The sequence below is a fragment of the Miscanthus floridulus genome, chromosome 4, assembly GCF_019320115.1.
Source record: "Miscanthus floridulus cultivar M001 chromosome 4, ASM1932011v1, whole genome shotgun sequence".
In the NCBI taxonomy this organism is placed as follows: domain Eukaryota; kingdom Viridiplantae; phylum Streptophyta; class Magnoliopsida; order Poales; family Poaceae; genus Miscanthus; species Miscanthus floridulus.
The window spans coordinates 117,954,387-117,967,918 of record NC_089583.1 but is presented as its reverse complement, the minus strand read 5'-3'; positions in this window follow the sequence as shown (position 1 = coordinate 117,967,918).

Here is a 13,532-nt window from a genome sequence, read left to right as displayed (position 1 = left end):
AGCACCTTGCGCCCGCCTCGCACGCCACCGTGCCTCCCCTGCCTACGCTTGCCCCTGCTCCACGCCACCACAGTCACGCGCCCAAGCCACCAGCATCGCCGGAGTCAAGTCCGTGAGTCTGGCGCCTCCAGTCATCGTGCTACTCCAACAAGCGCCACTCAAGCCCTAGCCCTACCTCCCCGATTGGTAAGGCTAGACCTTTGTTCCAATCTTGATTTGCTTGTGACCTAGATCAAATTGCAATGCACTGATTTCAAATCATTTAGGGCTTTCGATCTACCCTAACCCTAGATCCCGCCGGTTCCGAGGTTTTCCCCGCGTGACACGTCCCTCTTTCTCTCGGATCGCTGGTTCGTCAGGTAGCTTGCCCGTCATCTCAATTTCACACCTACATTGCTTGCTTCCTAGTTTTTTTCATATCTATTAGATATATTGTATTTATTCGTATATCCATCTATTCCATTATGCAGCGAGTCGGTGCCGTTGTAGTTCTTGTGGCAGTTGGCAGTCAACTTGGAGCCAAGCTTGCGAGTATGGATCGAGGCCAAGCCTCGGGAGTGTCAGTTTGACAGTTGATCTTTGTCAACGGCAGTTCATCTTCTTGTCAGATCAGATGGCTCGCACCAAGAACATTGGTGGTGGTCCGGGTGATGACGATCAGAGGCCACTGCCTCGCCAGCCTGCAGGATCGAAAGGTAAGGCAACAAAGTAGGTGACATCCAAGAAGCGCAAGTACCCCAACGCAGAGACAGCGAGAGCAGCTACAGTCGCTGAGGCCGCAGAGCATGCCGAGAGAGGCGGTGCCCATAGTGGAGTCGTCATAGCAGATCAGCTGGCACCAGATGCGCAGGGCAGACTGAGGGAGATTGAGCGACTTCATGGTAGTCCACCTGGGACTGTCATGATGGCAGGTCGTCATCTAGCTATTGAGGAGCCTCAATGTCAGGGGGAGCCCCAGCAGGAGCCACAGCAGCAGCCCCCACCAGCAGAGCCTCAGCCAGCTCAGGAGACTCAAGAGGGCCAGCAGGCCGAGGAGACCGAGCCGGCACCCTAGCTTTGTCGCTCTGGTCATACTAGTGCTACAGTTTCAGCGAGGCCAGCCACACAGCGCAGGGGTTCATGCCCTCCGCCCAGACCACAGGGTCCGCCTCTAGTGGTACACCTCGACTTGAGGGCCACCATAGCCAGATAGGTTCACTAGCTGAGGTTTGTTGAGTTCGACGTGTGGTTCCCTCTAAGGAGGGATGAGAGAGCAGCTGAGGGGTTCTACACACCGCTCTAGGAGGACTTTTACAACGCATATCTAAATAGTGGGGCAATGTTCAGATCTTAGAGAGTCTGCAGTTTAGAGTCTATTGTGGCAGCAGCCGGAGAGCACATCCACCCCTACTTGTCATATTTGCTAGGGCTCATAGATCTGATTGGCCGGACAGGAGTATATGTACCATCTTGGGTCCGGCAGTTTTATGCTTCACTCTACGTTGATCCGCATCACAACTTCATTCACTTTGCATTCAATGGTAGAGATTATAGGGTGATGAGTTTCAGGGCCCGGGAGATACTGAGGCTACAGGACCAGCCTGTCAAATTGCATGAGGTATGCTATGGACAGTAGGAGCCTCCCAGGCGTCTTCATGGAGGGATGGTGCCCCCTACAGATCTGGTGTGACATTGTTTCAAGGAGCCCTTTGGTGAGGGGTCAAGCAGGAACCCTAGTGACCTGACTCCTACAGCGCGAGTACTAGAGGCCATTATCAGGAGGACACTGCTTCCCAGGTTGGGATACAGGGAGGGTCTAACTTGCTTATAGCTCTGGCTCCTCAACGCCCTGATGCAACAGACCGTGTTCGACATTTGGGACCTCCTTCTATCAGAGATGGAGGATACTATTGCTGAGGGCTTCAAGGGTCGCAAACAGCTTCCGTATGCACATTGGATCACTTTCCTAATGCTTCAGTCAGTGCAGGTTTGGACCCCTGAGATGGTTGCAGAGTACAGAGGTGCCACCACAGAGTTTCTAGCATATAACATGACACAGAGGATCAGGCACAGCACTCCATAGGCACTCGCTCAGCCCAGTCGTTGTCCAGATGTTCCCGAGTCAGCAACTTAGCAGGACGAGATCATTAGAGGCATAGCCGCTACTGAGGAGGAGCAGCTTGAGGCACAGAAGGGGATGACCGAGTCCAGTGATAGCTCAGATGATGACTATCAGCCGATACCTCAGATGCCTCCACGCATACATGATGCAGAGGCCGGCAGCTCCAGCTCAGTACCACCCGCACCGCAGACAGACCCCGCATTGATTGCCATTCTTGAGCGGATACAGCGGGAGCAGGCACGACAGGCTCAGGAGATAGCTGCCAACTTTGCATAGTTTCAGGCTCATCAGGACGAGTTCCAGCGGCAGCAGCAGCTCCTTCAACACCAGCAGTTACTTATGCAGCAGCAGCTCATGGGGTTTATGCAGCATGTCGTCACAGCACTTGGGGCCCCACAGCCACAGCTTTCGCCCTAGCTTGCTCTGCCTGCCACCACTTCGACGACTCCAGCAGTACAGCCCAGTGGGCTTCAGAGTCAGGGACAGCCTCCAGCTCCATTTGCTTCACCTACAGTTTAGGTGTCTCAGTGGTTGTCCTCACCAGTGGTAGCCCCGCAGTTCACGCCTTTTTAGACGGGCTTCACACCAGAGCAGTCATCCTTGCTTTTTGTACCTGACACGTCAGTCTCTAGGAGTCTTGGAGCATCCTTCAGTGAGTTGACCGGCATGCCTACACCACCTCATATGCATACCGCCAGTCCCTCTACAATAGCTCCAGCTATCATGACTACTCAGAGGCTCCCCTCATCTGTCACCTCGTTAGATCCTACGATAGACGTCCTTGCAGCATCACAGGCAGCACCTGCCCCAGCTCAGACCTAGACCACTTCAGCGACACTTCCTACCACAGAGGGTCAGTCAGTTCAGAGCTCAGGGTCAGATGATGATGGCGCCCAGTTTCATCTTGCTCCACGTACTTCAGTGCCTGGCTCATCCACTGCAGCCCCGCCGACCGACCCTTAGGTTTTGGTGTTTGACGCCAAAGGGGGAGAGGGTTCGAGTATGTAGACTCAGGGGGAGCGAGATTTAGGGGGAGCTAGTTTTATAGTATTAGCTTATTATATACATTTGGAGTCTGATTTGTGTGATACACTATTACTTATGCATTCATGTGTTTACTTTCATGCATACTTTTATATCTATCTATGTGATAGTGCTATCTACGTGATTATGATATATGACATGTGTGTCCTTTACTTTTATATCTATCTATGTGATAGTGCTATCTACGTGATTGTGATATATGACATGTGTGTCCTTTACTTTGCATTATTTATATGTCATATCACTTGTGTTATGCTCATTTGCCCTTGCTTTCGCGTTTATACTTCGAAGCAAATGAGTTTTGTTATTTGTACTCTTGCTTAATTCATATCCTTTGAGTACATTGTGTTGGCTTAGGTCATATAAGCTTGCCTAACTCTTTTGTTCTTATTGACAAAAGCTTATATGAACCAAGCCCGTCAAAAACCTCACTCTTTTACATACTCGAGGTGGTATTGTCATCAATCACCAAAAAGGGGGAGATTGAAAGCATCTAGGCCCCTAGTTGGATTTCGGTGATTAATGTCAATACAAGATTACTATGACTATCGTGTGTTTTGCAGAGGCAATTAAGTTATGTCATGGTAATGGAGATCGATTGGGCAATCGAGGTTGTCATGCCCCTATGATGGAAATCGTTTTGGTTTTCAAAGGATGGACGACAAGGTTAAGGATGACTAGTTCTAAGTGTCGATTGAAGTTGGAGTGACACTTAGAGTAGTTTAGGACTTTGTTTTTCCTTTGGCCGTACTATAAAGGGGGGGGTATGAACGGGTAGCTTGACCTAGTTGAGTCTAGTGAGTTAGGTGTGGTGCACACTTGTTAAAACTAGCTCTAGGTAGCTCCTATGAATGCCTAAGATCTTTTGGAGCAAACTTCATTCACATATGATCGAGAGTTGGAAGTGAATGGAGGGTCAAATGCTGATCGGACGCTGGCTCCGGTGTGACCGGACGCTAGCCGCAGGGTCCGATCAGTTCATTTGATCAGCAGACTATGTTCAGTGCGACCGGACGCTAGAGAGGTCAAGTGACCGGATGTTGAGAGGCAGCGTCCGGTCGACTCCAGTAAGGTTCTAGTGAAGGGAATCTGTGACCGGACGCGTCCGATCAGTACTGACCGGACCCTGAGGGTTCAGTGTCTGGTCGAGTCCAGTAAGCATCCAGTGAGGGTTTCATGCGACCGGACGCATCCGGTCAATGGTGACCAGACCCTGCCAGCGTCCGGTCAACACATTTCCACTGGTTCACAGGTAGAACTGACCGGAGCGTCCAGTCAACACGACTGGAGCGTCCGGTCACCCCGCAGAAGCTCATAACGGTTTGTTTTTCAGGCTGCCTTATAAATAGAAGCTCCACTCGTGTGTGGAGTTACTTTTGCTCATTCCAACAGCTGAGAAACACATTTGTGAGTGCCAAGAAGAGCAAGGTCCTAGTGAGGTGATTGAGATTTAAGAATCCAAGAGAGTAGCCTCATTAGTGAATCAAGAGTAGCAAAGTGTGCATCCATCTTCTCATTAGGCTTCGCGTGGTCAAGTGAGAGTTCGTGCTTGTTACTCTTGGTGATCGCCATCACCTAGATGGCTTGGTGGTGATTGAGAGCTTGGTGATCACCCGGCGGAGCTTGTGGGTGACCCAACTCAAGTTGTGAGCGGCTTTGGGTGATTCGCCGTGACGGAGTGTCGAAGAATCAACCCGTAGAGAGCACTTGATCCTTGTGCGGATCAAGGGGGAGCTACACCCTTGCGTAGGTGCTCCAACGAGGACTAGTGGGGAGTGGCGACTCTCTGATACCTCGGCAAAACATCGCCGCGTTCCTTTCTCTCTCTATTTACTTTGAGCATTTACTTTGAGTATTTACTTTGAGCAATTCAATACTTGTTTTTACATCCATAGAATTGCATGCTAGAGTAAGTTTGGAACATAGGTTGCAAGTCCGTTGTGCGTTAGTTTGATAGAAACACTTTTCTAGGCACAAGGGGTTAATTGGGCTATCCGTAGGATTTGATTATTGCAAGAGAATTTAGAATTAGCCCAATTCACCCCCCCCCCCCTCTTGGGCATCTTGATCCTTTCACAGGTAAGAAGATATAAAGGGGGAAGAGAACTAGGGAGTGGACTAGGGACATGTTGGTTGTGCGCCACACTGCTTCTGACTTGCTTTTGGTGTGTGTGTGTGTGTGTGTGTGTGTGTGTGTGTGTGTGTGTGTGTGTATATATATATATATATATATATATATATATATATATATATATTACCTACACTACAAACCTGATCAGTCTACCACTCAAGCTGCTGCTCATTTATTTTGCTTCATTCTTGGGATGTCTAAACTATATGAGTATGACTATCATGGACTCATGGTCATGGTCGTGGTCGTGGTGGGATGCCTTTAAACTTTGATGAATTGTGGATCAATCGATGGATGGATTATATTCTCCTTTGTTAAATTTATAAGAACTTTACGTTTGTTGCTCACTTACTTTTATAATCTCCCTGTAATGTGTTTGGATGATTTGGCTCACGAGCCAAACGAGCTAGCTAGAGTTTTTTAGTGAGCCGAGCTGAGCTGCTCTTCTAGCTCATTTATATAACGAGCCGAGTCGAGCTAGTATGTTAACGAGCCGAGCTATAATGAGCCGAGCTGTAACGAGCCGAGCTAGATCGATATCCAGGCCTATCCGCAACATATACTCCTCAACAAAATAGTGTAGTTGAGAGAAACAACCGGACATTGATCACTCTTGCAAGAACAATGCTTGATGAGTACAACACTCCTAGAGCTCTGGCGGAAGCTATCAACACCGCTTGCTATGCATCCAATCGCCTATTCCTTCAAAAGTTTCTTGGCAAGACACCTTATGAGTTACTCAATGGGAAGAAGCAGGGCGTCTCCTTCTTTAGAGTGTTTGGCTGCAAAATGCTACATCTACAAGAAGCGACAACACCTAGGGAAGTTTCAAAGATGTTGTGATATTGGTTTTCTTGTTGGTTACTCATCAAAGTCTAAAGCATATAGAGTATTTAATCATGCCACTGGCTTGGTTGAAGAAATATATGATGTGGAATTTGATGAATCTAATGGCTCCCAAGGAGCACATGAGAATCTTAATGATGTAGGTGATGAACCATTGAGGGAGACTATGAAGAACATTCCGGTTGGAGACATCAAGCCTAATGATGATGAAGATGATGTATAAGTGATCAATCCTCCTTCTTCATCAAGTGTGCCACAAGATGGTGATAAAGATGGGAGAGTAGAAAATAAAGGCACTCATATCTCCCATGAGCAAATGGTGACACAAGCACATGATGTGGATGCTCCACAACCTCCCCCTCAAGTGGTTGATAGATGAAATTCACCTCTACTACAAGCTCATCCACAAGATCTCATCATAGGGAGTCCATCAAAGGGAGTAATGACCCGCTCTTAAAATCTTGCTTCGTTTATTGAACACCACTCTTTTGTCTCTTGTTTTGAGCCTACTAAGGTAGAAGAAGCTCTTCAAGATCTGGATTGGATAAATGCCATGCATGAAGAGTTGAACAACTTCACCTGCAATGAAATTTGGACTCTTAAAGAGTGATCACAAGGTGCAAGAGTCATTGGAACAAAGTGGGTGTTCCGCAACAAGCAAGATGATCAAGGCGTTGTTGTGAGGAACAAGGCAAGACTAGTTGTAAAGGGGTTCTCTAAAGTTGAAGGTTTGGATTTTGGAGAGACCTTTGCACCAGTTGCAAGACTAGAAGCCATTCGTATCCTCCTTGCATATCCATCACATCATGAAATGAAACTATATCAAATGGATGTGAAAAGTGCATTTTTAAATGGCTTTTTTAATAAACTAGTCTATGTTGATAAACCTCTCGGGTTTGAAGACCCTAGATATCCTAATTATGTTTATAGGTTGTCCGAGGCATTATATGGGCTTAAGCAAGCCCCAAGAGCTTGGTATGAGCGTCTTTGGGATTTCCTCATTGAGAAGGGCTTTACCATTGGGAAGGTCGACACCACACTATTCACCAAGAAGCTTGATGGACATATCTTTATTTGTCAAGTGTATGTTGATGATATCATCTTTGGATCATCAAATGAAGATTCTTGCAAAGAGTTTGGTGAATTGATGTCAAAAGAGTTTGATATGTCAATGATTGGAGAGCTTACATTCTTTCTTGATTTTCAAGTCAAGCAAATGAGAGAAGGGATTTTCATCTCCCAAGAGAAATATACAAATCATCTTCTCAAGAGATTCAAGATGGATGAATGTAAGCCAATCAAGACACCAATATCAACTAATGAACATCTCGACCTAGATGAGGGAGGTAACATGGTTGATCAAAATCTCTACCGCTCTATGATTGGTAGCTTATTATATTTAACCGCATCTAGGCCCGATATCATGTTTAGTGTGTGTATGTGTGCTAGATTTCAAGCTAATCCTAAGGAAACTCATTTGATTGCCGTTAAAAGAATCCTTAGGTATCTTAAGCATACACCAAGCATTGGCCTTTGATATCTCAAAGGAGCTTTATTTGAATTAGTTGGCTATTCCGATTTGGATTATGCCAGTTGCAAAGTTGATAGAAAAAGCATATCCGGAGGGTGCCATTTGCTTGGTAGATCACTTGTGTCTTGGTCCTCCAAGAAACAAAATCGTGTGGCCTTGTCCACCACCGAAGTAGAATACATTGCCGTGGGTGCTTGTTGTGCACAAATACTTTACATGAAACAAACTTTGCTAGACTATGATGTAGTTCTAGAAAAAGTACCTCTTTTGTGCGACAATGAAAGTGCGGTAAAACTTGCAAATAATCCGGTTCAACACTCTTGCACCAAACACATAGATATCCACCATCACTTTCTTAGAGATAATGTTGCTAAGAATGATATTTCATTAGAAGGTGTAAGGACCGAGGATCAATTGGTGGATATGTTCACTAAACCGCTAGATAAGGTGACTTTTTGTCGATTGCGGAATGAGCTCAATGTTATTGATTTTAGCAACTTCACTAGAAAATGAGCTTGTGTTGTCCCTTGCATTGCATTGTAATATACAACATTTTTAATCTTTGGTAATGCATATAGGCTTGTCTAACATGGTTAAGATAACCGCCGAAAAGCGAGTGAAGAACCTTAACCTTGGATCAAACTTGACAAGCAACTAGATTTACTTTCAAGTATTGCATTGCATATGCATGAATGTCGTCTTGTCGTTTCTCTTCAATTACCCTTTTATTGCCTATTTTCTTAAAAAGAATTATAGCCTAAGGCAAAATATTTTGAAAATTTTGAGGGTTTGAGAGAGGTCACTCACATCAGTCCCAATTGGTGTTTATTTGTATCTTAATGAAGTTGGGACTTGATTGGGAACAGGCAGCATGAAGGAACTTTGAAGATTTACTAGAAAAGAGTGATTGGACGCTGCATCGGACTCTGAAGTCTAGTGTCCGGTCAGTTCACCAGAGGTGAAACTTGCTGTGATGGAGTGACCGGACTCTACTATCCAACATCCGGTCAGAAGGTGTTCCTACATCTGGTCGAGTGAAGAAGGAGACAGGTTGGATCAGACTCTGGCTGCATTCGGTCAGTGGTGATCGGATGCGTCCGGTCATGATTCCAGGGGTTTTGGACCTCTCTAGAATCGACCGAACTCTAGGTGGTAGCATCCGGTCGTTGCCACCAGAGCGTCTGGTCAGTTGAAATCGTGCGGGTTTAGGACTTTTTCTCCGTTTCCTTTTCTGTCTCATCGGGGGACCTCTTATAACCAAATCCATCACACCGTGACCTAATCCATCCACTCGCCGTGCTGACATCGCCGAGTTCCGAGCCATTGCACTCCACCACTCGCCGTACCGCCCTGCTCCCGCGCCCATGCGCCGCCACTCACCCCACGCTCATGCCCAACGACCGTGCCCATGCCTTCATGCCGCCACACCGCCGCACCCTGAGCCATCACGCCCAGCTCACGCTATGCCCGCGCCGCTGCTCGCTGTAACAGAACCGACCAATTATACGAAATTAAGTAAGAAAATCACCCGCCAGAGTAGATGATTTAGCAAACTTAAGCCCGTATAACCCGGTAGTCCATGAAATCATGAAGGATTTCAAACCAACTCACATACCAGCCAAGATCGTAATAAGTTTAGCGGTCACCATCACATATTACATAAAAGTTCGCATCACAGTTGCATCAGAGTTTAAACATAGTTATTATAAAGTGAGTTCAAATAGAAGTAGCGGAAGCCATTTGTTCAAAACCACACACACTCACATGGAGTTAAATACAGTGCCGACTAATGATCATCTCCAACAAAAGCATCAGACGAGATGTAAGGAATGACCATGCCCATAGTCCTAAACATCACCCATCATAGGATAAAGGCAGTTGATACAGTAGCCGTAATACATCTGCCCATCTACAATAAGTGGGAATAAAACCCTGAGTACGAGAAGGTACTCAGCTAGACTTACTCGACATAACCAAAAATAAGTGACACCAAGGATTATGAAGGGCTTTATAGTAGGGTAGCTGACTCATTTGCAAAAAGAGGCATTTTTAGTATTTCAAGAACCTTTCCAAAAGCATTATTGTCAAGCTAACTATTATTAACCTGTCGACTACATTTGCACCTATACTAGAGCAAGCATGTGATTAAGCAAATAATGATAACCAACGATCATTAACAACTTCCATAATGTCATATTCCTTATAACTGTCCAAGTGTTCCATTAACATTACTACGATGAAGTCACTCAAGTCAAGTGCTCACTATCCAGGAGCGATGGAGATTCGAATCGATTCCTAACCAGCTGGTGGTTTATTCCTTACACAAACCTCACTCACCCGCTAAAGTGAGGTATCGGTCACCGAGTCAACTATCCAGGAAAATCTCGAGTTTGCCAGGAACCACATGTACCCAGGGGCCGACCGACTGCCCTTTGGTCTTATCATCGCGCCCCCGTGTCCTACCACACCTGCTCCAGTACAGTGCGCTATGGGCAATCTACTCGGCCCGAATAATCACCCAGCTTCGCGGTCGAAAGGTACTTTATTCGGCTAGCTAAATGTAAGGCATGCGTTCAACATGACCTGAGGCCCAACAACGGTCGGTCCTTAATCGACACAGATGGAAAGCACTACAGTCCAAAACTCTATAAGTCTCCATCCGGTCTCAACTTCAAATTAACACTTAGTTATACCATGACTACATAGTTATCCAAGTAGATCCAGGTAACCACCTATAGCTCGCAGGTGACAGGAAATCACCCGACTTCTACCAGTCTAAGCCAGCTAAGCATTGACTCGACTGCGGATACCAGGGTAACAAGGATATAGTATAACAAAGGTAACAAGGTATAATGCAGCAACGGTTGCAAATAACTCCTGAACGTAATACATCAATTAAAGTAAAGCATTTAATTAATAATCGCAAACTGGGGAGAAAAATGCTCCGGGGCTTGCCTCTCACGAAGGAGCTCAGGCGGTGATCGGGGCACTCCGGAAGTTCCTCAACATCCTCCTCGTCTGCTTCGGTCACTTCCTGTGGCTGCACCTTGAGCTGCTCCTCGGGCTCCTCGGGTATGATGACTGGGCTCTTGGTTTGCGATCCTGTATGATGCAGATGCGTAAGTGCTTATGCAAAAGGTACATCGGATGAAATGAACACAATGAATATGCTTGAATGCAAGGTAGTCAACATCATCCAAGAACATGTACTACAAGCACATGTCATCTACTGCATTCTCTTCTACTACTAATATGCTAAGTCAGCTCATCTCATTAAATGCTTCAAAGATACACCAAAGCTTCACTAATTTCTTAACCATACACAAAGCAACAGTTGATTAAACCCTAATTAATGATAGGTTTGAATAGCAAAATCTATTTTTATTAGCTTAGAAAAATCTTATAAAATTACCATAGCATAGTACTACCCTAAGTAGTCTACCATCAGATTTTTATGGCATTTGGATAAGTAGAATAGCCTACACCAAAAATGGCAAGCTATGGCATAATTATGATCATGAAAATACTTTGTACTGTGAAAAGTGTCAAACAATAGATGTAATATTTTTCCTATGTTCTACATAAGTAAATAATCCCTGCACAAAAATTATCACATGCATGTTTTATACAAATTTTGCTCTCTAGCAAAAATAACAAAAATCAGCCATTAAAGGCACTTGAACTACACCTCACAATTTTTCTACAGGACATGCATGGCATATATTTTTCCTAGGAAGTACATTACACAAGAAGAGTAACAAACTTGGAAGCATATTTTTCTGATACATATAGGTTTTACTACACATTTTACAAGATATTAGCAATATCAAGAATTAAATAAAGCTCTACATTAAAGTATCTCAAAAATGACATGCAATATTTTTATCATGTAGATCTGATGACAAGGAACACAACAAAATTTGTTTCAACAAATTTGGAGCCAAAATGAGTACACAAACATTTTCCAAAGTATTTCTCTTCCCAAATAATAAAAGAAAAACCGAAAACATTTTTTTCCTATTTCTACTGGGCCGGCCCATGAGAACGACTGGCACACGGCCGCTTTTGGCCTGAGTAACCGAGTGGAGGGAAGGGCGATGGTCCGGCTTGGGGCTCCGGCCCAAGGCCGACCTGGCCCAGCAAGGGCCGAGGCGAGACGGCCACGCCACGCTGGCGTTGCAGGCGCCATGGCGGTGCGGCCGCTGCCAGCGGGCCGATGGGCGTTGCCGGCCATGACCGGGCAAGCAGGCGCATGCGCTGGGTCCGCAAGAGGATGGCGAACACGAGCAGGTTACTCAAGGGGATAGAGAAGGGACGGGGAAGCCCTTTCCACGGCGAGGTCAAGTGTGGCAGCGCCATGACCGACGGCGGCGAAAACGCGCAAGGTAGCTTTACCTTGCTCAAACGGTGACCCTACCGTGAGCACCGGGTGTCGGAGAGTGAGGCCGAGTGTCGTGTGCGCGATTGCGAGCAATGGTGGACCACCGGCGGCCAATTTTGCCGGCGGAGCTGCGGTGGCGAGGGAGAGAGGCAGCGCGGAAGTTGTTGCTGCTGCTGCGCTGCGGCTAGCGGAGTGAAGAGGGAAATGGAGGAGGGAGGAGGAGCGCATCACGGTTGGCGGGTGAAGGCAAGCACGTGGAGGGTGGGGCAGGCCGGCTGCGACATGCGGCGAGCTTTGTCGGCGCATGGCGGCCACGCGGCGTGCACGCCCTGGCGTGGTCGGGTGAGTGCGCGGCGTCGGGCGCGACGCGTGGGAATGGGCGCGGCTCGGCGCTGAGGCAGGCCGAGCGAGCGGGCTGGGCCGAGGCGAAGGCGTAGGCACGGCGAGGAGCGCTGGGCCAACTTTGGCTGATGGGCCAGAAGTGAGGCGACGGCCCGTTCAATGAGATAAACTTTTTTTCCAAATTCAATTTTTTAAGGAATTTTCAAATATCAGTTTTCAAGTACCATTTGGAGCAAGAAAATGACTTCTTTTGAAAATGGCCCAAAAATAAAAGTTGCTTAGAATTTAATTCTCTACAACTTTGCTTTAGGGACCAATTACAAATTTTGCATAGATTTTGAATTGGGGAGTAAAAGCTAAATAGAGAGGATTTTTGACCATTTCAATAAAAATTTCAAAAGCATATTTTGTCAAAAGTTTGAATACAAACTTTGCTCCAAAAATTGTGCTAAATAATTTTAGATGATTTACAATTATAGCCAAACATGTTTTATTAGCCTAGCAAGCATAATTAGGGCAAAAATAACTCTAAACAAGTGTATGCCACATTCATGTTTCACGAGCATGTTTCATATGTTTCGAAGCATTGTTTCAGTTATTATTTACATGATTAGGCATGTATGCTTAGGATGCTTGATGATGCATAATATGCATGATTTGCAGTGCCTAAATGCTTGCATAACACCAGGGTGTTACAGCCCTCCCCCCTTATAAAAATCTCGTCCCGAGATTTGGGTTACGAACCATTTGTTATAAAAATCTTCATAAGCTTTTTGTAGATATTCTTCCCGTTTCCCAAGTTGCATCTCCCTCATCATGATGATTCCACTGTATCTTGTATGTTTTCACCACACTATTCTGAGTAGCACTGTTCTTTAGTGTCTAAAACACGGACCGGTTGCTCACGATACACCAAATCTGATTTGAGTTTGATGCCTCGAGGTTCTATTCTTTCCTCCGGAACACACAAACACTTCTTGAGATGTGATACATGGAAAACTAGGGAAGACTGGTACTCATTGTCTCAGGTAACTCTAACTTATAAGCTACTGGACCTCTTCTTTCCAAGATCTTGTATGGTCCTACTGAATCTAGCGGCAAGCTTTCTTCGGACTCCAAACTAGTTTCTTCTTCATTGGCGTGACCTTCAGATAAA